Consider the following 21,893-nt stretch of genomic DNA (forward strand, 5'->3'; position numbering starts at 1 on the left):
ATATGCGAAGATAAGTCAACATGAGTATGTGGAGCATAACTGTAACCAAACAGTCAGCGATACTGAGCAAGATAAAGTGCCTTGGAGGCCATGTGATTACGCAGAACAAGCATACTGTAACGACCCATTTGGTCGTTTAGCACTTTTAGGCCTAATATTCCTAAAACACCCTTTTCGTGGTCTAATCTTGCTGTCTATAGTCTGCGATAACGGGTGATTCGGTTATTTAATCGACGAATAATGTTAGACCCCGTATTTTTATACGTCGAGTTATTCGCGAAAGAATTAACGTGAGATAGAAACTTCGGATTTTAATTTCTAAACTAGAACTAATCGGTTACAAATTTTACTTAGTACAAAAATGTTATTGGAGATTAGGAATTACTTAATTGTGGTGTTAAGTAAAAATTGGTAACAATAATGAGCCAACAAGAGCATCAAAATCCAAGGTAGGTGGACTAATCTGTAGTAAGTCATAATTTTTGTACTCATTGACACATGGGCATCTGAATTTGTTATTTAGTCACAGGTATCCTATACCATTTTTTCAAAAGAAACTCTCATTATCCGTGACGCTCTAATATTGTTACGATAAATTTTTACCAAAATAATCACGAATCAATACACTAGATATATATAATTAGCACTTCAACTTTTAGTGTATTCTTTAGCCTTTCTTTTTACATTTTTTTTTTTATAGGGCTATTGTTTATTGTTTCACTTAGTATTGCTTCGATGATTTGGCATCCAACTTGAAGTATGCTCTAATCATTATCTTTTTTTTTTAGATCGAACATAGTTTATTATACTATGTATACAGAGTCACCAGTGGTGTTCACTATAAAATAATTGTAGTGAGCTTAGTGTTTCAGAAATATATTTGTTATATAGAACATAGTTTATTGTGCTATGTACACAGAGTCACCAGATAGTGGTCATTGGCCACTATAAATCATTATTCTTTGTGGGCAGTGTTTCACACTTTGTATTTGTTTTAGTGATTACATATTTTTCAAAATAAAGAATGGAGGGAGCTTTGCAACTTCCGATAACTCACTGATTTACTCCGGAAGGCATGTATTGAGAATGGATTTTTTTACCTAATAAATCATGGGGTAGAAGAAGATTTAATTCAACGAGTTTTTGAAGGTAGCAGAAAGTTTCTTTGCTCTATCACTTGCAGAGAAGATGAAAATGATTCGCAAGAATCATAGAGGTTACACACCCTTTTATGACGAGAAGCTTAATCTTGTTGACAATCCCAAAGGTTGAAGTATTATTGGGTAGCGTACACATATTGTGTGACGAATAAGCGCTAAAGACCTTGTCCGTTCGGAAGCACTTCAGAAGGAAAAAGCTCTGGCGTGGAAGTTTGTGACACCTGTTCGGCATTGAGGTAGGTTACGGTTTACTTTATGTCTAGACTCCGGTTAGCGAAACGTATGTAAATAGTAGTGATTGACGGGGAAAGCATGATAAGCCTTCGGGCATGGTGTGGAGGTAAATTCCATCTAGGTTGGTATTATTTGTTATGTGGGCTTGTCGCCATTATTGTGATCTTGTTATGTGGGCTTGTCGCCATTATTGTGATATCTTTATTATGTGGGTTCGTCGCCATTATTACGATATTGTTATGTGATTTGTCATTGTATTGTGATTTCATGTAATTGATATAATTCTCTCTCTCTTGTTCTCATTGGTCATATGGAAGAGGAAGGTTATTACCGAGAATTGAATATTGAATTGCAATTCCTAGTATGAATCTATGGAACCTATGATTGCGGTGATTATTGAGGTTGATTCCATGCGAGGCATGCATCCCATATTCTATGTGCTATGTGATGTAATTATCACCTAGTTGTATCTTTATCACATACTAGCTCCCTCACCTTATGAAAGGAAGGGTAATATTGATGATTGAGCCGTGGGCAATAATATGACTTGTACTTGTTTATTGCATATTGGTGATATAGTTGAGGCTGATATCATGCATGACATGCTTTCATATTACTCTTATGTTGTTATAATGGTGAGGAGAGTGATTGAGAGACTCGAGGTTTTGCCGGGAGATTGAGAGTGAGAGAGACTCGAAAGAGAGATGAGTGTTTGTTGCCCGAGGTTTCTTGCGGGAACGATGGAGTGTCCGATGCCCGAGGTCTTTGCCGGGATCGTGAGAGTGTGCTCGTGATCCGAGGTTATATTCGGAGCGAGTGGTACATGGACTTCGCGGGTCCCCCATGGGTCATGACTATGAGGCATTGCCATAGCATGTGTGTACGGGAGTGGAGTGTGAGAGGTGACTCTCGCATTGCATAACATTTTACATAGCACGACATTGCATTGCATAGCACTCCATTTGAATGGTCATTCATGTCATTGCATGGCACATTCTCTCGATTGATTCTTGATTTGTGAATTACCGAGTTGTTGTTTGTGAGTATTTATTTTAAATTTGGATGGAATCGAGGTTTATAGAATTCTCCCTAGGCTTATAATCCGAGATATTGAGATCCCCGTGACTATCGTTAATGCAAGACTTTCTCGTGTGCTAGATGTGTGTGTGTGTTTGATTACTTATCTGCTTACTTGTTAGTTGCTTCTTGTTTATATGCGTGAACTAACCATTGTCGGCCTATGATACCTACGAGCCTAGTGTTGTGCTCATACTACTCTTGCTACACTCCTTCTGGAGTGTAGAGTTATTTTCGGGTGATGTTCGGAGTCTCACGACCGTTTCGAGGCATTCGTCAAAGACGTTTGGGTGAGCTATTGCAACCCGAGTCTCTCCTTAGATTTCGTTGTTCTCTATCCTTAAACGAAGTCGTATCCGATTTGAGTCCGTTATCTATTCAAATTGTAAACTTCTTAGAAGCTCTTGTATGAGTCTAGACCAGATTTTGGAAATTTCTTATAATAAAGTATTTATTCCGCATGTTGTATCAAATTAAGGTAGTTATCGAAGGGTTCGCCCACTAGGGAGGGTTAGTGTGGGTGCCCGCATGATCCATGATTTGGGTCGTGACAAGTTGGTATCAGAGCTTAGGTTACCCGGTCTATAAGTACAAGAGCAATGTCTAGTAGAGTCCTACTTATGGGTGTGTTGCGCGCCACACTTATAATTGGGAGGCTATGGGACATCTAGGAAAATTCAGATTCTTTCATTATTTCGTGCTACTCCATTCAAATTGGTATCTAGTTGATCCCAATTGGTATCTGAACTTCTCTGTTTTACCTTCTTCCGGATGATGAGAGTTCGTCCTTAAATTCTTGTGCGAACGGTTGTTTCCGACATGTTGTGGTACAATACGAGCTGTGTTGTCCTAATTTAGATGCGTGACTAAGTTCGGTTTCTAGCTATGACCTGAAGTTTCAGTTTGTGTGGAGTCGCGGTTAGGCTCGTTATTGTAAGGTTGGTTGAAGGAATGGGAAAGGTGATTCATAGGGTCATAAGATCTCCATATTTATAGTATTGGGTTTTCTCGAAAGAGGCAAGAACGCATTTATGGCTTAATAAGAGCGATTTGTTTCGATGGTATGATCGGTTTTAGGAAGCGTATAGCAAAGTAAGAGTTCTTATGGTATAGATGAAGGATTATCGGTGTCGCATCTAAGTTTTCGAATGAGAATTATGGGAAAGTTGTGAAATGGCTACCGAAATTCGTATTAAAAATCTGCATTCTTTCCAAAACTTGAAACCACCATATCTCATTCATTATAAGGTCAAATTGAGTGATTCAAAAGCCTAATTTGAGTGAAATTTCACAAGGAATCCGTTGGAAGCATCAAAAGCGAGTTTTGGGATCCGTTGGCACGAGAAACGAGACTGAACAGCTGGGCATTTTTGTTATTAATGTTGGATTGTAGTGGGGATAAAAGATAAAAATAATTTGATCAATGGATTAGTGCTATGACTTTTCCTTTCTAAAGGTTGGTGGCAGTGGAACCTAATTATGAAAAGGTGAGATAATAGGGTATAGATGTAGTGGAGTGGTCATTTAACGAACGAATTATTCAAAGTATTTAATTATTTTATTTTAGGATTGTCCACCTTATAATAGGACTTCATTATTTATTTGGGTTTGTCCACCTTATAATAGGATTTAATTATTTTATTTTAGGATTGTCTACCTTATAATAAGACTTCATTATTTATTTGGGTTTTATCCACCTTATAATAGGATTTAATTATAGGCTTACATAGGCTTCGGTCACATTATTAGAAATCTTAATTTTATTTTCCTTGCACATATGAACTACTTTTGACCTGATTCCTCCAGCTAGTGTCAGCAATTGCAAGATTCGGATAAAGCAAAGGGCAAAGCCAACTTAATACCGATTAAATTTGAAACTCACAAATTTCTTTGAGTACGAGGAACTTTTTAGACGTGAATTTTGGAAGGGTAGAAAATCCCCAAATCATTGGCCTCTGCATCATTAATAATCATAGATCAAGCACCGCATTTAGGCCAGTTCGCCTTTAATTGATCATTTTAGGTTTGTTCGCCTTTAATTAAACATTTTAGGTTTATTCGCCTTTTATTGAAAAGAAAAGGAACTGCATTTCAAGATTTGTGATATCGACGGTCTACACAAATGGAAGTTTTAAAGAGATTGATTTCACCACTCAAATCGAGACATTTTACCATTGTCCCAACTACTTTCTTCGAGTAGCTAATAGGAACACAAAAAAAAAAAAAAAAAAAAAAAAAAAAAAAAAAAAAGCAAAGTTCAATCATGCAAGGTTGAACATTTTCTGGAGTTGAAAACGATCGGCAAGAAGAGACTTAATGACTTCATCTTCATCATCTTCCTCTCTATGGCCATAACCAATAGCAAAAGATTATTGTCTGATTTGGACCACTATCGCGGTAAGTATCAAAAGAAGCACAATTCTGCCATACCCATAAGCTTTCTCTTCTTGTGGTTAGCCTTGAAACAAGATTGCCTTAATTTCTTTGTTTTCTCCTCAAGTTCCATGTACGGGATTTCCTCCATCCTTTTCTTCTCTTCCTCTAATGAATCTATCACATCCTTCCACTTCTGTTCCATACCATTTCCTTCCCCCCTCTTCAATTCCTGCAAATATTCATCATCGAAACAAGGGTAACATGTCTATATAGAGAATATCTTAACGTTCTTTTCTAAACGAAATATTAAGAGAATATAATATTATTACATAAACTAAAAGGTGAATTTTTTTTTTTTTTTTTATTTGAAACAAGAGTGTAAAGAAGATGTGTATATAGAGAGTGAACCTTAACATTCTTGATTAGGGTTTGAAGACTCATTAACTTCCTATGTGGCCACCTTCGAATTCCCAAATCCCTACATCTTATCTTCAAAAGTGTCACCCCAATATTGAGTTCCTTGTTGCTTGATTTATTGGCATGTAAAAACACTTTGAAATTGCTTCTCGAGACAACATTTTTTGCTTCCGTTTTTTCCGTTATAATTATCTTTTCTTGATTGTTGTCACATGACAACAATTCCTGGTTCTCAGTTCGCCCAAGTAATTGGGTACTTAATCCAAATCCACCGCTCGTTTCGCTCCACATCCCTGCACCCATAACATTATAATACATTAGCTAATTTATTTAGAACAAATACTATTAGTGTATATAAATAGATATTCAGAATATGACCATCACCTGGGGTAGGGTTATAAAAAGATGAATAAAATGGATCTTCAAGAGTGAAATCCATCATCAAAGGATTGTTAGCAGCATCAAAAGCGAAATCATACTGATGATCGATAGTGTAGTGGCTTGAATTACCTTGCATTCTTTCTTTAATTGGGTTCGTAAGGAAGGATCCTAGAGGCATATACGCAGCACTGGTTCTATATGAACGAAGGTCAGCTAGTGTAGTCATTTCATGTACATCATCTCTTCCCTATAAATTGCTTAATCCAAGTGGACGGCTGATCTTGAAGATGCCGTCTGCTTTTGCTTTTGGAAAGAGGACAGCTCTCCTTTCATAAAGTTGTCGGCCATCGGGGTTTTACCCGAAGGGTAAAAGCCTTTTTGAAAGTTTATGTGTGTCGGCCACAAAAAAAATCAAATGATAAAAAAAAAAAATATATATATAAAAAAAATATATATATAAATAAAAAATCCGGAATTGTGTATAGATACGTATTGTTCTTTTTTTAAAAAAAAAAAAAAAAAAAGAATAAAAATACGTGATTAAGAATAGACGTATATAACCGATAACAAATCTGTAATACGTCAAAGCCATGATATACAAATCAAGAATCAATTAATTACGTTATATAAGTACGGTTAAGAAATCTATATTGACAAGAAATAATTTGTATTAGTACTTATACACATAAGAAATATATAAAGACAAGACTAGTACTTTAAAGTAAATTATCTACCCTAAGTCTACAATACAGTGACTTATACCTTATATTTGACTAATTTCGGTATAGTTAAGTAAAGGTCGGTTATTCATATGTGAGCACCTTTTTGAGGACTATCGAATAAGGCGTGGGTCAATGGAATTATTTACGGTGACGAATGATGATGGTGGGAACTAGCACTAATGGTGAAATACTTTTAGATATCAGTGATCACGTTAGTGAACTTATGAACTAAGGAGAAAGGAAAATTATTTCCATTAAGGATTTTTGGCAAGGGTACTTCGACGAAAGAAAATTTAAGAATGGTGAAGAAAGGGTTAGTGAAATCAGAATACTTTACCAGTTCAGAGTGGGCAAGGTTTGTGTTTTAGTCCAAAGGTTGGTGTGGTTCTAAGAAAAAATTGTGAGGCCTATCTATAACGTTCATAGGTTGGGTTATATAGGATTAAAGCATTTTGACAAAAGCAGTGCTTATATTCGGAAACCGAGGATGGGGGGAAATTTGAATTTGGAAATTGAAAATTTGGTCTTTTATCTAAGATAGAGGGAGTTCCGACTAGTAAGGAGAGAGAGCAGTGTTTACGACGTATTCCGTAGAGGTTTTCCGCATTGTCCTATTAAAGATTCTTTAGTTACCGTCAGCGTTCATTCTCTCTTGTCGCTCGAGGACGAGCGATTGTTTAATTGGTATCTAATGTAACGACCCATTTGGTCGTTTAGCACTTTTAGGCCTAATATTCCTAAAACACCCTTTTCGTGGTCTAATCTTGCTGTCTATAGTCTGCGATAACGGGTGATTCGGTTATTTAATCGACGAATAAATGTTAGAATATATTTTTATACGTGTGAATAGTTTATTCATAGAAAAAGCACACATTAACGTGAGATAGAAACTTCGGATTTTAATTTCTAAACTAGAACTAATCGGTTACAAATTTTATTTAGTACAAAAATGTTATTGGAGATTAGGAATTACTTAATTAATTGGTGTTAAGTAAAAATTGGTAACAATAATGAGTGGAAACAAGAGCATCAAAATCCAAGGTAGGTGGACTAATGGAAGTAGTAAGTCATAATTTTTGTACTCATTGACACATGGGCATACGAATTTGTTATTTAGTCACGGGTATCCTATACCATTTTTTTCAAAAGAAACTCTCTTATCTAATGTGACGCTCTAATATTGAATGATAAATTTTTACCAAAATAATCACGAATCAATACACTAGATATATATAATTAGCACTTCAACTTTTAGTGTATTCTTTAGCCTTTCTTTTTACATTTTTTTTTATAGGGCTATTGTTTATTGTTTCACTTAGTATTGCTTCGATGATTTGGCATCCAATCAAATATGAAGTATGCTCTAATCATTATTTTTTTTTTTAGATCGAACATAGTTTATTATACTATGTATACGAGTCACAACGTGGTGTTCACTATAAAATAATTGTAGTGAGCTTAGTGTTTTTAAATATATTTGTTATATAGAACATAGTTTATTGTGCTATGTAAATAAGAGTCATAAATGTTGATAGTGGTCATTGGCCACTATAAATCATTATTCTTTGTGGGCGGTGTTTCACACTTTGTATTTGTTTTAGTGATTACATATTTTTCAAAATAAAGAATGGAGGGAGCTTTGCAACTTCCGATAACTCCGATTTACTGGAAAATATGGAAGGCATGTATTGAGAATGGATTTTTTTACCTAATAAATCATGGGGTAGAAGAAGATTTAATTCAACGAGTTTTTGAAGGTAGCGATTAAAGTTTCTTTGCTCTATCACTTTAGAGAAGATGAAAATGATTCGCAAGAATCATAGAGGTTACACACCCTTTTATGACGAGAAGCTTAATCTTGTTGACAATCCCAAAGGTTGAAGTATTATTGGGTAGCGTACACATATTGTGTGACGAATAAGCGCTAAAGACCTTGTCCGTTCGGAAGCACTTCAGAAGGAAAAAGCTGGCGTGGAAGTTTCGTGACACATTTGTTCGGCATTGAGGTAGGTTACGGTTTACTTTATGTCTAGACTCCGGTTAGCGAAACGTATGTAAATAGTAGTGATTGACGGGGAAAGCATGATAAGCCTTCGGGCATGGTGTGGAGGTAAATTCCATCTAGGTTGGTATTACCAGCTGTTATGTGGGCTTGTCGCCATTATTGTGATACTATGTGGGCTTGTCGCCATTATTATTGTCGCCATTATTGTGATATTATGTGGGCTTGTCGCCATTATTGTGATATTGTTATGTGGGCTCGTCGCCATTATTACGATATTGTTATGTGAGCCGTCATTGTATTGTGATTTCATGTAATTGATATAATTCTCTCTCTCTTGTTCTCCCACATTGGTCATATGGAAGAGGAAGGTTATTCGAGAATTGAATATTGAATTGCAATTCCTAGTATGAATCTATGGAACCTATGATTGCGGTGATTATTGAGGTTGATTCCATGCGAGGCATGCATCCCATATTCTATGTGCTATGTGATGTAATTATCACCTAGTTGTATCTTTATCACATACTAGCTCCCTCACCTTATGAAAGGGAAGGGTAATATTGATGATTGAGCCGTGGGCAATAATATGACTTGTACTTGTTTATTGCATATTGGTGATATAATTGAGATCGATATCATGCATGACATGCTTTCATATTACTCTTATGTTGTTATAATGGTGAGGAGAGTGATTGAGAGACTCCGAGTTTTTTTGTAGAGAGACTCGAGGTGGGAGATTGAGAGTGACAGAGAGACTCCGAGGTTTCTGCCGGAGATTGATGAGTGTTTGTTGCCCGAGGTTTCTTGCCGGGAACGATGGAGTGTCCGATGCCCGAGGTCTTTGCCGGGATCGTGAGAGTGTGCTCGTGATCCGAGGTTATATTCGGAGCGAGTGGTACATGGACTTCGCGGGTCCCCCATGGGTCATGACTATGAGGCATTGCCATAGCATGTGTGTGTACGGGAGTGGAGTGTGAGAGGTGACTACTGCATTGCATAACATTACATAGCACGACATTGCATTGCATAGCACTCCATTTGAATGGTCATTCATATCATTGCATGGCACATTCTCTGATTGATTCTTGATTTGTGAATTACTGAGTTGTTGTTTGTGAGTATTTATTTTAAAGGAATTTGGATGGAATCGAGGTTTATAGAATTCTCCCTAGGCTTATAATCCGAGATATTGAGATCCTGTGACTATCGTTAATGCAAGACTTTCTCGTATGCTAGATGTGTGTCGTGTTTGATTACTTATCTGCTTACTTGTTAGTTGCTTCTTGTTTATATGCGTGAACTAACCATTGTCGGCCTATGATACCTACGAGCCTAGTGTTGTGCTCATACTACTCTTGCTACACTCCTTTCCGGAGTGTAGAGTTATTTTCGTGTGATGTTCGGAGTCTCACGACCGTTTCGAGGCATTCGTCAAAGACGTTTGGGTGAGCTATTGCAACCCGAGTCTCTCCTTAGATTTACGTTGTTCTCTATCCTTCAACGAAGTCGTATCATTTGAGTCGTTATCTATTCAAATTGTAAACTTCTTAGAAGCTCTTGTATGAGTCTAGACCAGATTTTGGAAATTTCTTATAATAATAGCATTTATTCCGCATGTTGTATCAAATTAAGGTAGTTATCGAAGGGTTCGCCCACCAGGGAGGGTTAGTGTGGGTGCCCGCATGATCCATGATTTGGGTCGTGACACATACAGAGTGTTTTAGCTAGGACAAGAAGCAGGAGAGGAGAAAACACCCAAGGAAACAAATCAAAAGAAGCATCAGAATGTTCTACAAACGGAAATAATAGTATAGAGTAGCATGGGTATCACTTAATTTATATGAGAGAAAGTGTTGCCTCGCAAGTTACAGCATGTTTGAAGGGCAGGGGTTAGGCAAAATTCGATCAATGATACATGATGACATATCTAGAACAGGGAGAGAGGTAAATCACAATCGTATTTGCGAGTTCAAGGATAAAAAACGGGACCCGAGTCACAACATTTGAACACATGAAACCATAAACTTAATAGCATGTTCCGACATGTAAAGCATGTATACAATAATGGACTTAAGCGCCATGTTAAAATAAAATAAGCCTTAATCACACCCAAGGCATGTTACCACTAAATTATTAACTAGGCAAATGACCATTAATTTGACCTTCAAGTCCTAAAATGTTACCTCAATTTCATTTCATGCGGGGCTCTTCTGATTGTTTGCGAAACACATTGAGCATGTTTGGATTTCGGGTAAAAAAAAAAACTCTTGGAGTTCATTAAGAGGGCAAAATTTAGTTATATACTTAAATGATCATTTTCAATTCTAAGGTTATTCAATCAATCATACAGAGGACCAGATTATCCACGAAATAGCATAAGCACACCAAACTTAAATTAGGCAAGGACTAACCTAACAACCAGCACCTTCTATCACCAAAGTTATTAATGTGTTAGTTTAACTAAGTAAGCCTCTGAATCTTTTTTTTTTTTTTTTTTTTTAAGCTATAAGTTGTTGTCTAAACTGATTTAAATAAGTCTAATACAGGCTAATAGTTCTCAGCTGAGGCTGAACAGAATACATAGACATGTTCATTCACTTGGCTAGATGACAGGGAAAATCCATATTGAGATTAAAAATTAGTCATTAGTAGCATTTGTTATGCACAAGAGTCAAATATCAATAGACAAAACACGCAAGCATGTGGTTAGCTTTCATTACTAACATACTCTTGACTAAGGCAGCAAATGAAACAAAAGAAACCAAGCTATGCCAATTTAACTTCAGCAACATGATTTGACTAAAACAGTAAAGAAAGCACAAAGACTATGCTAAACATGTTGATATCCTTATAACCTCACTGAAAGAGTAAATAAAGCGCAAAATTAAACTAATTAAACTATTACTAGCAACATAACTCAGCTGAAATGGCCAATAAAGCATGAATTGAATTATATTAGACTACTACTACTAAGCATAACTAAACAAAGATAGGAATTAACGCACATAAATATATCCTAAACTAGCAATTAACATGACCGTCTTCTAACACATACATAGAAAAATGAGAACCACCAGTAAACGCAGAAATAACTAAAGGAGAGGTAAGTTCACCTGTTTCGAGTGCAGTGAATTGAGACGTGGGTCTCGAATTGAGCTCGAACTCGAATTTTCAACCGAACCCGAACCCGATTAAGTGATTAAATTTCAAACGAAAAAATGAAAATGGAGTAATTGTTGGTAACAAAATTGGCTAGAGTTCATAAAAAAAAATGAAAATCATTTTGGAAGATGGTGCAATGTTCTAAAACACCGAATCAATTTTTAAAATTGAAAATCCCTCTCTTCTCGAATATTATTCTTGTACCTTTATAGAGTGAGGAGAGAGAAGCGTATGAGAGAGAGACTTGGGGTAGCGGGGGGATGTATATGTTTTGGGGCGTGGGGGACGGCGGTGATTCTTGGAGAGGGAGCGGGTGAAGAGGTAGGTGGGGCGGTGGAGAGAGAGAGAGAGAGTAGGAGAGAGAGAGAGAGAGAGAGAGCGGCCTAAAGAGAAAGAGAGATAGAGGTAGGGTAAGAAACTAATTTAATAAAATTCATTCCTTCGGGTGAATTTGAGAAATCGATTAGGGTAGGAAAATAATGTGGGCTGAAAATATGGATTGAAAATGTGGGTTGGGTAATAAATGTGGTTGTTTATTTGGGTAGGAAAATAATACTGTATTTGAATTTTGGGCCATTAATTTGGCTGAAAATTGTGGATCCTTCCTCCGCTATTTAATTATTCTTGGGCTTCTAATTTGATAAATAGTACAATATATGATATGTGAAGACAATTAACAATTAATATGTAGAAAATAAGGATTTAGCAAAGTGTTGTCTTGTAATTAATTTGACGGGTCCGAACCCGAAAATGAAACGATGACTAAACATTTAAAATTTGTGATAAAGTAATGCTCATAAAAAAAAATAAGTAGGGATATTAATAGTAGTAGTAGTAGTAGAAAATAGTGAAAAATAAAGTATTTAACTCTCGATCGGTTAGAATTTAGATATATATAAATTAAATAAAGGAGGGACAAAATTGGGTGTAACGGATGAGAGAGAGAGAGAGAGAGAGAGATGAAGAATCTTTGGGCAATATATTTTTTTTAATCCAATTTTTGTTCAACGACCAATCAAAACTAATTTGAAGAAAGTACGGTTTAGGAGAATTGGTGGAAAATATATATAGGACCTAGCAAGGAATTACTGGAAAATTAGCGAAAATTAGTGCTAATATCATCGGTAATACATAATCCAAATGAGTACGAAAATTTAATTTTGTTTAAAAATATGACAAGAATGTTCGATTATGGAACATATGTTTATCCTTAATTAAAATGTGGGACATGTATACCTATAAAAGCACAATGCTACACGATTTGAAACTATTCGAAAATAGAAAAGTTGAATCAAACTAAGGGATGTGTAAAGGAATTAATTATTTAAATGAATGATTGAGATATGAGTTTTAGTACGATATGAAAGAAAAATTAACTCTAGGCAAGTTTGTGGACTAAACATCGTTGAGTTCGAGTAGATCTCGTGAAAGTATTTTGTTTGATATTCCTATATGCAAGTTTGCCTAAACCCCAAATAAAGTTCCACGTTGTGCTTATAGTCATACCATAACACTTATCTATCAAAAGACCGAAATTAGAACAAATTAGGTAATAAAGTGGAAAGTATAAAATTTAAAATTTTCATAATAGTAAATACGAGTGATATGAGAATGAGGATATCATGGTCTAAGATATGTTTATTTTCATATAATATACTAATCGACTAAAAATATAATTAAGTCTAATACATGATGCTAAAAATCTTGGGCGTAGATTTGAAGACTTTAATGAAATAAATCTCCGATTGTCATCGGCATGTCATATAATTAAATTTGAGGTAAAATCGTTAAAGTAGGTAAAGTATATGATGAACAAAAAAAATAAAGTAAGGAGTAGAAAGTGTATAAGCCTTTTGTGCTAATGCGGTTTTGATCTAGCCTTCGACGAACACGATGTTCGGTTGTCTTCGAGACTTTGATGATATTTTTAAAAGTTGTCTTCGGGGACTTGATGATATGTCTAAAGAAAAATCTTCGGGGACTTGATGATATATCTCCGGTTGTCTTCGGGGACTTGATGATATGTCTCAAAAATCGATTGTCTTCGGGGACTTGATGATATGATTTATCTCGGGATTTGTTTCGAGAGATTTGATGAGAGTTCCGTCTTGAAGTTCAAAAAATGGAATAGAATCGTTAAAGTCGGTAAAGTGAATGATAAAGTGGAGATAAGGTGCGGAAATGGTTCGGCTTATGCATGAGGCCGTTTATGAATGATGCCTCGGTTGTCTTCGGAGACTTGATGATGGAGAGAGATGAGGTATAGATGAATGAGAGAGAGAGAGAAAGGGAGAGACTTGAGAGAATGTCGAAAGAAGGAGATAGAGATTACGGGATAAAGTAAATGATAAAGAGAGAGTTAAAGTCGGGTGTGTAACGGATCCTGTTGAATTGCATTTAATGGGTAAAAATTGGCCCGAAAATGTGAGCTTCAATAATTCCTTTTGGTTGTCTTTTAGACAAACTGGTGATATATATTAATAATTAGTATGTAGAAAGTAAAGATTAATAAAAATATAATTAAAAAAAAAAAGTTCGAAAATAAAATGGTTAAAATAGATAAAGTGAATGATAAAGTAATTAATAGTAGTAGAAATAAATGATAAAGTAGAGGGGGTAAATAGTAGTGTAGCCATTTTGGATTCACGAGTCGTGGTGGCACCTACACTATCCCTTCGAGTAGGCGAACCACATTACTAATAACAAGTTAAATAAGCGGAAAATTTATTTAAGAATAAGTTATCAAGTTTTAAATACTTATTATAACAAGAAATGTCACGACAATCCCAAAAATCTGGTCAAAGGGTACAAGAGCGCTAACATAGGACGAATAGAAGTCCGAAAATACCCGAAGGCTACATATTGTCCGTCGAATACAAAAACGAGAAATAGATAGAGGAGGTTCTTCGGGGGCCACGGATGACGGGTAGCTCACCCCGAATAACTAAAGATGTCACCCTCACGTATCGACCACGGGGTTTAGAACCGGAGCTCGGATCGTACTCGCACTCAACAAAAGTGCAAAGAAGAGTAGTATCGTACAACACTTGTACCGGTAGGCATCATAGGCCGACAATGATTAGATAACGCATGAAGAAGTCAAAACCAACAAGTAGCACATAGAGCAAACAGGTATGGTCACATATCAATACAAGTAAGGTGTAAAGGAATCATGAAATCAACCAAGACGGATATAATTCACCAAATGATCAGTCAAATATATATAAGTGGATGAATGCAATGCAATAATGTATGTAGGATGAATGCAATACATATGCAGTTTTGTACAACATGTCCCGGACGGAGCTTAACTCCACGTCTCGGCGATCATGACCCATGGGGGACCCGCGAAGTCCATGTACCACTCGCTCCGGAATATAACCTCGGATCACGAGCACACTCTCACGATCCCGGCAAAGACCTCGGGCATCGGACACTCCATTGTTCCCGGCAAGAAACCTCGGGCAACAAACACTCACAATCTCCTATAGAAACCTCGGAGTCTCTCTCTGTCACTCTCAATCTCCGGCAGAAACCTCGGAGTCTCTCGATCACTCACCTCACCAATCATCATAACAATAATAATAAAGACATGTCATGCATGATATCAGTCTCAACAATATCATCAATATATAGTCAACCAATACAAGTCATATTATTGTTACCATTTCTTTACACACGGTGAGTGAGCTAGTATGTGACAGAGGTACGAACAGGTGATATCATAGAAAATAACACATATGGCGACAAGCCCACATAGCAACTAACAAGCCAATCTAACTGGAAATCACCTCTACTTCATGCCCGAAGGCCTATATGCTGTCCCCGTCACTTTCGACAACTACATACGATTCTCTAATCGTAGTCTAACTAAAGTAGACCGTAACCTACCTCAATGCCGAGCGGATGCCACGAACAATCAAGCTAATGTCTTCCCTTTGCGTAGAGCCTCTGAACGATCAAAATCTATAAAATATGCGATCTACGTTAGAATACAACTCTAAGGACACCCATACTGCTATATTTATATTTTAAACAGCCCACATTCATGACATGCAATCATGATTCACATACGGCTACGACATTCTCAAGTTACTTCTAATAGTTTGTAGCTTTAACGTTTGTGTGTCACAACTTATAACATTCCATCCAACATACAATATGGTGTATACTCTTAACTTATAATTATTCTTTCCAACTTAATGAAAGTATAAGTCCAAAACAGTCCACTACCACAACATGTCCAAAAAAATTCCCTAACCGACAACATAACGATGTTCGGAATTCTTGCAAATGTTTACGAACATACTAAGCCAACCACATGTGATTTTTATACATCATTTCATGTCTTCTTTTCATATAATTTCAGTAAGTTACGACCAGCTATCCACACGATAAGTACAACATCAATTCATACGCAACTACGCTATATCGTCATTTTTATAATCCTTATAACAACTCACAAATGACTTTAGTTTCAACTCCAACCATTAAACACCTTCATTTCCATCATAAATTTCATGATAATGACAATCAAAATATCAAGTAAAAACAGTTCACTAACTTCTTCCCAAAACAGTACACACACGGCTACACCATGCTTCAACATCACTCACATAAAATCATAGATTCAACCATTTTCATACTAACATAACTTCACCTTTAACCTTCTAATTCTTTTCATTCTTTTTACCATGAGATCTATGATAGTAACAACTATATTTATTAAAGAAAATCAGTCCATTAAATTCACCAAAAACAGTCCCTACGACTAACTACCATTCCAACACCAACTTTCATGATTTGATGCATGCGATTCATGTTCGTCAAGTTACAATCATACTTCAACATCAACCCATATAACTCCATAACTATTACCATGTTCCAACATCAACACACCTTATTTCATGCATACAACTTATATTCACACATCTACATCACCCTTAATACATGAAAAGAAAGTTAGATCTTACCTTGACCACTTGAATTCTTTACTTGGCTAGAGTTGGTGACTTGAGATGAAAATGGTTCTTGTTGCTCCAAAGACTATCTTCACGTTTTAGGGACCTTCTAAAGGGTTGAAACACCTTGGAAAATAATTTTTGGATCAAGACTCAAAGAGCTCAAAATCAGCCAATGTGGCCGAGAGCTTTCTCTCTCTAGAATTAGGTTTTCTTTCTTTGTGTTGTGTAGTTGAAATGAATTGTGATGGCTGATATCTTAGTCATTATTTTGTTAAATTATGATGCCTACAAGTTGGATACAACACATGCTCCATTCATGACATTGAGCACTCAATTAACTTTACACAAAATTTCAATATTTCTTCACAACTTTCGGCCAAGAGCCTCCTTGGCCGACCCCCTTGGCTCTCCTTTCTTCTTTCTTTTCCATTGTTTACAAGACAATCTTAGGTGTGTTGAATGATTCATGCACCACCCTTTGTCTATTGTAATCATGCCAAGATGGATGAGCAATATTTAATGTGTAATGATCCCTCCACCATGTTATGTCCTCTTAAAACAATGTATACTTTCATAAAGTAGTGGATGCTCAAATATTCAATTGTATGCTTCAACTTTTTCTCCTCAATTCTTCAGCCCTATGGCCGAATGTATCATGAAGTTTCTTCCAAATTTAATTTTCCACAATATGTTGAAAATGTAGTGGATGAATCAACATTTAATTTCACACTTGTATGTCTTCCATTTGCCTTATTTTAGATGACTAGAGTCATCCTTTTTACCTTGGATGTTGAGGCTCTTGTTGGCTTATTATTGTCACCAATTTTTACTTAACACCATACTTAAGTAATTCCTAATCTCCAATAACATTTTTATACTAAGTAAATCCGAGGTTTCTATCTCACGTTGAGTCTTTCGCGAATCACTCGACGTATAAAATACGGGGTCTAAAATTCTTGTCAATTAAATAACCGAATCACCGGTTATCGCAAGCTATAGATACCACAATTAGACCACAAAAGGGTGTTTTAGAGATATTAGGCATAAAAGTGCTAAACGACCAAACGGGTCGTTACATTAGATACCAATCAAACAATCGCTCGTCCTCGAGCGTCTAGGGTAAAGGTGGAGAAAAGAGGTACCTGAACTGTCGAACAACTGAGGATATCTACTCCGCATATCTGCCTCGGTCTCCCAAGTGGCCTCCTCCACCGGACGGTGCTTCCACTGCACCTTGACTGAAGCAATATCTTTGGTCCTTAACCTTCTAACTTGTCTATCTAGGATTGCTACCGGCTCTTCCTCGAAGGATAGATTCTGATCTAATAGTACCGAATCCCACTGAATGATATAAGACCCGTCTGAATGGTACTTCTTTAGCATGGAAACATGGAATACCGGATGAACATTTGCCAAACCCGGTGGTAACGCCAACTCATAAGCCACCTCGCCAACACGACGAAGAATCTCAAAAGGGCCAATAAACCTCGGGCTCAACTTACCTTTCTTCCCAAATCGCATCACACCCTTCATGGGTGAAACCTTCAATAGGACCTCGCTCACCAACCATGAACTCCATATCACGAACCTTCCGGTCAAAGCATACTCTTCGCCTACTCGAGTCGCTAGAAGCTTTCCCCGAATAAGCTTCACCTTATCTAAGGACTCTCTTAGCAAATCTGTACCCCAAGGTCGAACCTCAAAAGCATCAAACCACCCAATAGGAGAACGACACCTCCTACCATATAAAGCCTCGAATGGCGCCATATCAATACTGGAATGGTAGCTATTATTGTATGCGAACTCTGCCAAGGGTAAAAATTTGTCCCAATGACCACCAAAATCAATAACACACGCCCTCAACATATCCTCAAGCACCTGAATAGTCCTCTCGGACCGACCATCCGTCGCGGGTGGAACGCGGTGCTAAAATCTAACCGAGTCCCCGCTCTTTTTGCAAAGTCCTCCGTAAATGGGAAGTAAACCGAGTGCCCTCGTCGAAATGATGGAAATAGGAACCCCGTGCAATCGCACTACATCCCGGATGTAGATCCCGGCCAACTTCTCCGCATTATAAGTAGTCCGAACCGAATGAAGTGTGCGGACTTAGTCAACCTATCCACGATAACCCAAATCGAATCAAACTTACCCGTAGTCTTCGGAAGACCAACTACGAAATCCATGGCGATCCTTTCCCATTTCCACTCGGGAATGGGCATTCTCCGAAGCATGCCACCTCGGTCTCTCGGTGCTCATACTTAACCTGCTGGCAATTCGAACACTGTGCAACAAACTCCACAATGTCTCTCTTCATTCTACCCCACCAATAATGTTGCCTCAAGTCACGATACATCTTTGTTGCTCCTGGATGAATGGAGTATCTGGAACTATGAGCCTCCTTCAAGATTAACGGAATCAAATCACCAACTCTAGGTACGCAAATGCGCCCTTTAATCCTCAAAATACCCTCATCATCAAGAATAGCCTCCTTGGCTTCTCCACTTAGCACCTTATCCCGAATCTTACACAATTTTACATCTTCAAACTGCTGGGCCCTAATCGCTCCAAAAGAGATGACCTCGCCTCCACACAAGCTAGAACCTTACCAGTTCGAAATATCGAGTCTCACCATACTATTAGCCAAACATTGCACCTCCATGGCTAAAGGACGCTCTTCCGCAATCAAACGCGCCAAGCTACCCATACTCACCGCCTTTCGGCTCAACGCATCGCCTACCACATTTGCTTTTCCCGGATGATAAAGAATGGTAATATCATAGTCTTTAAGCAACTCCATCCATCTACGCTGCCTTGAATTTAGATCCCGCTGATTAAACACATGCTGAAGACTACGGTGATCCGTGAACACCTCACAATGGACTCCATACAAGTAATGTCTCCAGATCTTCAATGCGAAGACTACTGCAGCCAACTCTAAGTCATGAGTGGGGTAGTTTTTCTCGTGAACCTTTAGCTGTCTCGAAGCATACGCGATCACCCTACCCTCTTGCATCAACACACAACCCAAGCCAATCCGAGAAGCATCACAATAAACAGTAAAGTCCTTTCCCTCTACAGGTAAAGCCAAAATCGGGGCTGAAGTCAATAAAGCCTTGAGCTTTTGAAAGCTCTCTTCACACTCATCGGACCATTGGAAAGGCACATTCTTCTGAGTCAACCTAGTCAAATGGGAAGCAATAGATGAAAACCCCTTCACAAATCGGCGATAATAACTCGCAAGGCCCACGAAGCTCCGAATTTCGGGCCACCGACGTAGGCACGGCCCAATCTTTAACCGCTTCAATCTTCTTGGGATCAACCATAATCCCATCTTTGGACACAACATGTCCCAAAAATGCTACGGAACCGAGCCGTAACTCACACTTGGAAAACTTGGCATATAATTTCTTCTCTTTCAACAAGCCAAGCACGATCCTCGTGTGCTCCTCGTGATCTTTCTTACTCCGAGAGTACACCAAGATGTCATCAATAAACACGATCACGAATGAATCCAAGTATGGCTTGAAGATCCCATTCATCAAATTCATGAATCTTTGCGGGGGCATTAGTAAGCCCGAAAGACATCACCAAGAACTCATAATGACCATAACGAGTCCTAAAAGCGGTCTTCGGAATATCCTCCGCTCGAATCTTCAACTGATGATAGCTCGTCCTCAAATCAATCTTAGAAAAGATCGATGCTCCCTGAAGCTGGTCAAATAAGTCATCAATGCGGGGTATTGGATACTTATTTCTGATTGTAACTTTGTTCAATTGCCGATAATCGATACACATCCGCATGGTACCATCCTTCTTCTTCACGAATAGAACAGAGCACCCCAAGAGAGAGAGATCGGGTCTAATAAATCCTTTGCTCAACAAGTCTTGCAACTGCTCCTTCAACTCTCTCAACTCCGCCGGAGCCATCCGATATGGTGGAATAGAAATAGGTCGGGTGCCTGGCTCCAAGTCAATGCAAAAGTCAATATCTCGATCAGGTGGCATTCCAGGTAAATCCGTAGGGAAAACCTCTCCGAGAACTCACAAACCACTGGCACTGACTCTAGGGAAGGAGTGTCCACACTAGTATCCCGAATATGAGCCAAATATGCTAAACACCCCTTATCCACTAATTTCTTTGCCCGAATAAATGATATGATTTTCTTAGGGGCTGGACTAGGAGTACCCTTCCACTCTAATCGCGGAATACCTGGCATGGCTAACGTGACTGTCTTGGCGTGACAGTCTAAAATAGCATGATAGGGAGATAACCAGTCCATCCCCAAAATAATATCAAAATCCACCATGTCCAAAATAACCAAGTCTACCCACGTATCATAACCCATGAATGTGACTACACAAGACTTATAGACCCGATCTACTATCACCGAATCTCCGACAGGAGTAGAGACACGAATAGGTACATCAAGCATATCACAAAGCATATCCAGACCCGTGGAGAAATAAGTGGACACATAAGAGAAAGTAGAACCCGGATCAAATAAGACGAAGCCGATTGGTGACAAACCGAGATAATACCTGTGATAACCGCATTAGAGGCCTCGGCCTCTGGTCTACCCGGAAAGGCATAGAAATGGGAACGCCCACCTTCGGACTGTGTGCCTCCACGACCACCACGGACTGCCTGAGATCCTCCTCTCACTGACTGAACGCTTCCCCTACCAGACTGATGACCACCTCTGCTAGGTTGATGGCCACCTCTCGCTCGACCGCGACCCCCTTTAGTAGAATATCCTCCTCCTCTAGCTGGCGGTGCTGGAGGCCTAGATGTTTGAACTCTAGAACCTTGCCTGGATCTAGGACACTCTCTTGCGAAATGCCCTGTCTCACCACACTCAAAACATGCTCTTCTGGCCATAGGCTGCTGAACTGTCATAGAATAACCAGAATACCCCCGCGGTCCGAAGGTCGAGAGTAAGAACCTCGGGAAGTCCGCTCGTAATTATGCCCGCTATAACCTCGAAGAACCACCGCTAAAGCCCGTAAGTGATGACCGGATGGGGCGGCTGTAGGGATGATGACGAACCTTGTCATGGCGTCCCCCACCTCTAATAGGACCTTTGAAACTATCAAATCCACGAGTTTTCTTGTCGCCACCCCCACTATGTGCCCGACCCATCTCTGACTCAACCCTCCTAGCATGCTCTACTACTGATTGAAATGAGGCCCCAGAGGCCTCTAACTGTAAGGTCGCCAGCCGAAGCGAAAGGTCCAAACCCTTCACAAATCTCCTCACTCTCTCGGCCTTCGTGGGAAGTAATGCCGTCGCATAACGGGACAAAGCGAGAAATCGGTCTCATACTCCGCAACCGACCTACCCCGTTGCTCCAATGTCGAAAACTCATCCTTCCTGTTGTCTCTCAAAGTACGAGGG

At 38.4% G+C, this 21,893-nt stretch overlaps 1 pseudogene; it reads right to left on the reverse strand.

Moving 5' to 3' along the window:
- Positions 1-4,875: 4,875 nt before the first annotated feature.
- Positions 4,876-21,395, reverse strand: LOC132032028 (uncharacterized; annotated as a pseudogene).
- Positions 21,396-21,893: the final 498 nt, after the last annotated feature.

This window comes from Lycium ferocissimum, chromosome 9 (genome assembly GCF_029784015.1).
Source record: "Lycium ferocissimum isolate CSIRO_LF1 chromosome 9, AGI_CSIRO_Lferr_CH_V1, whole genome shotgun sequence".
Classification (NCBI taxonomy): domain Eukaryota; kingdom Viridiplantae; phylum Streptophyta; class Magnoliopsida; order Solanales; family Solanaceae; genus Lycium; species Lycium ferocissimum.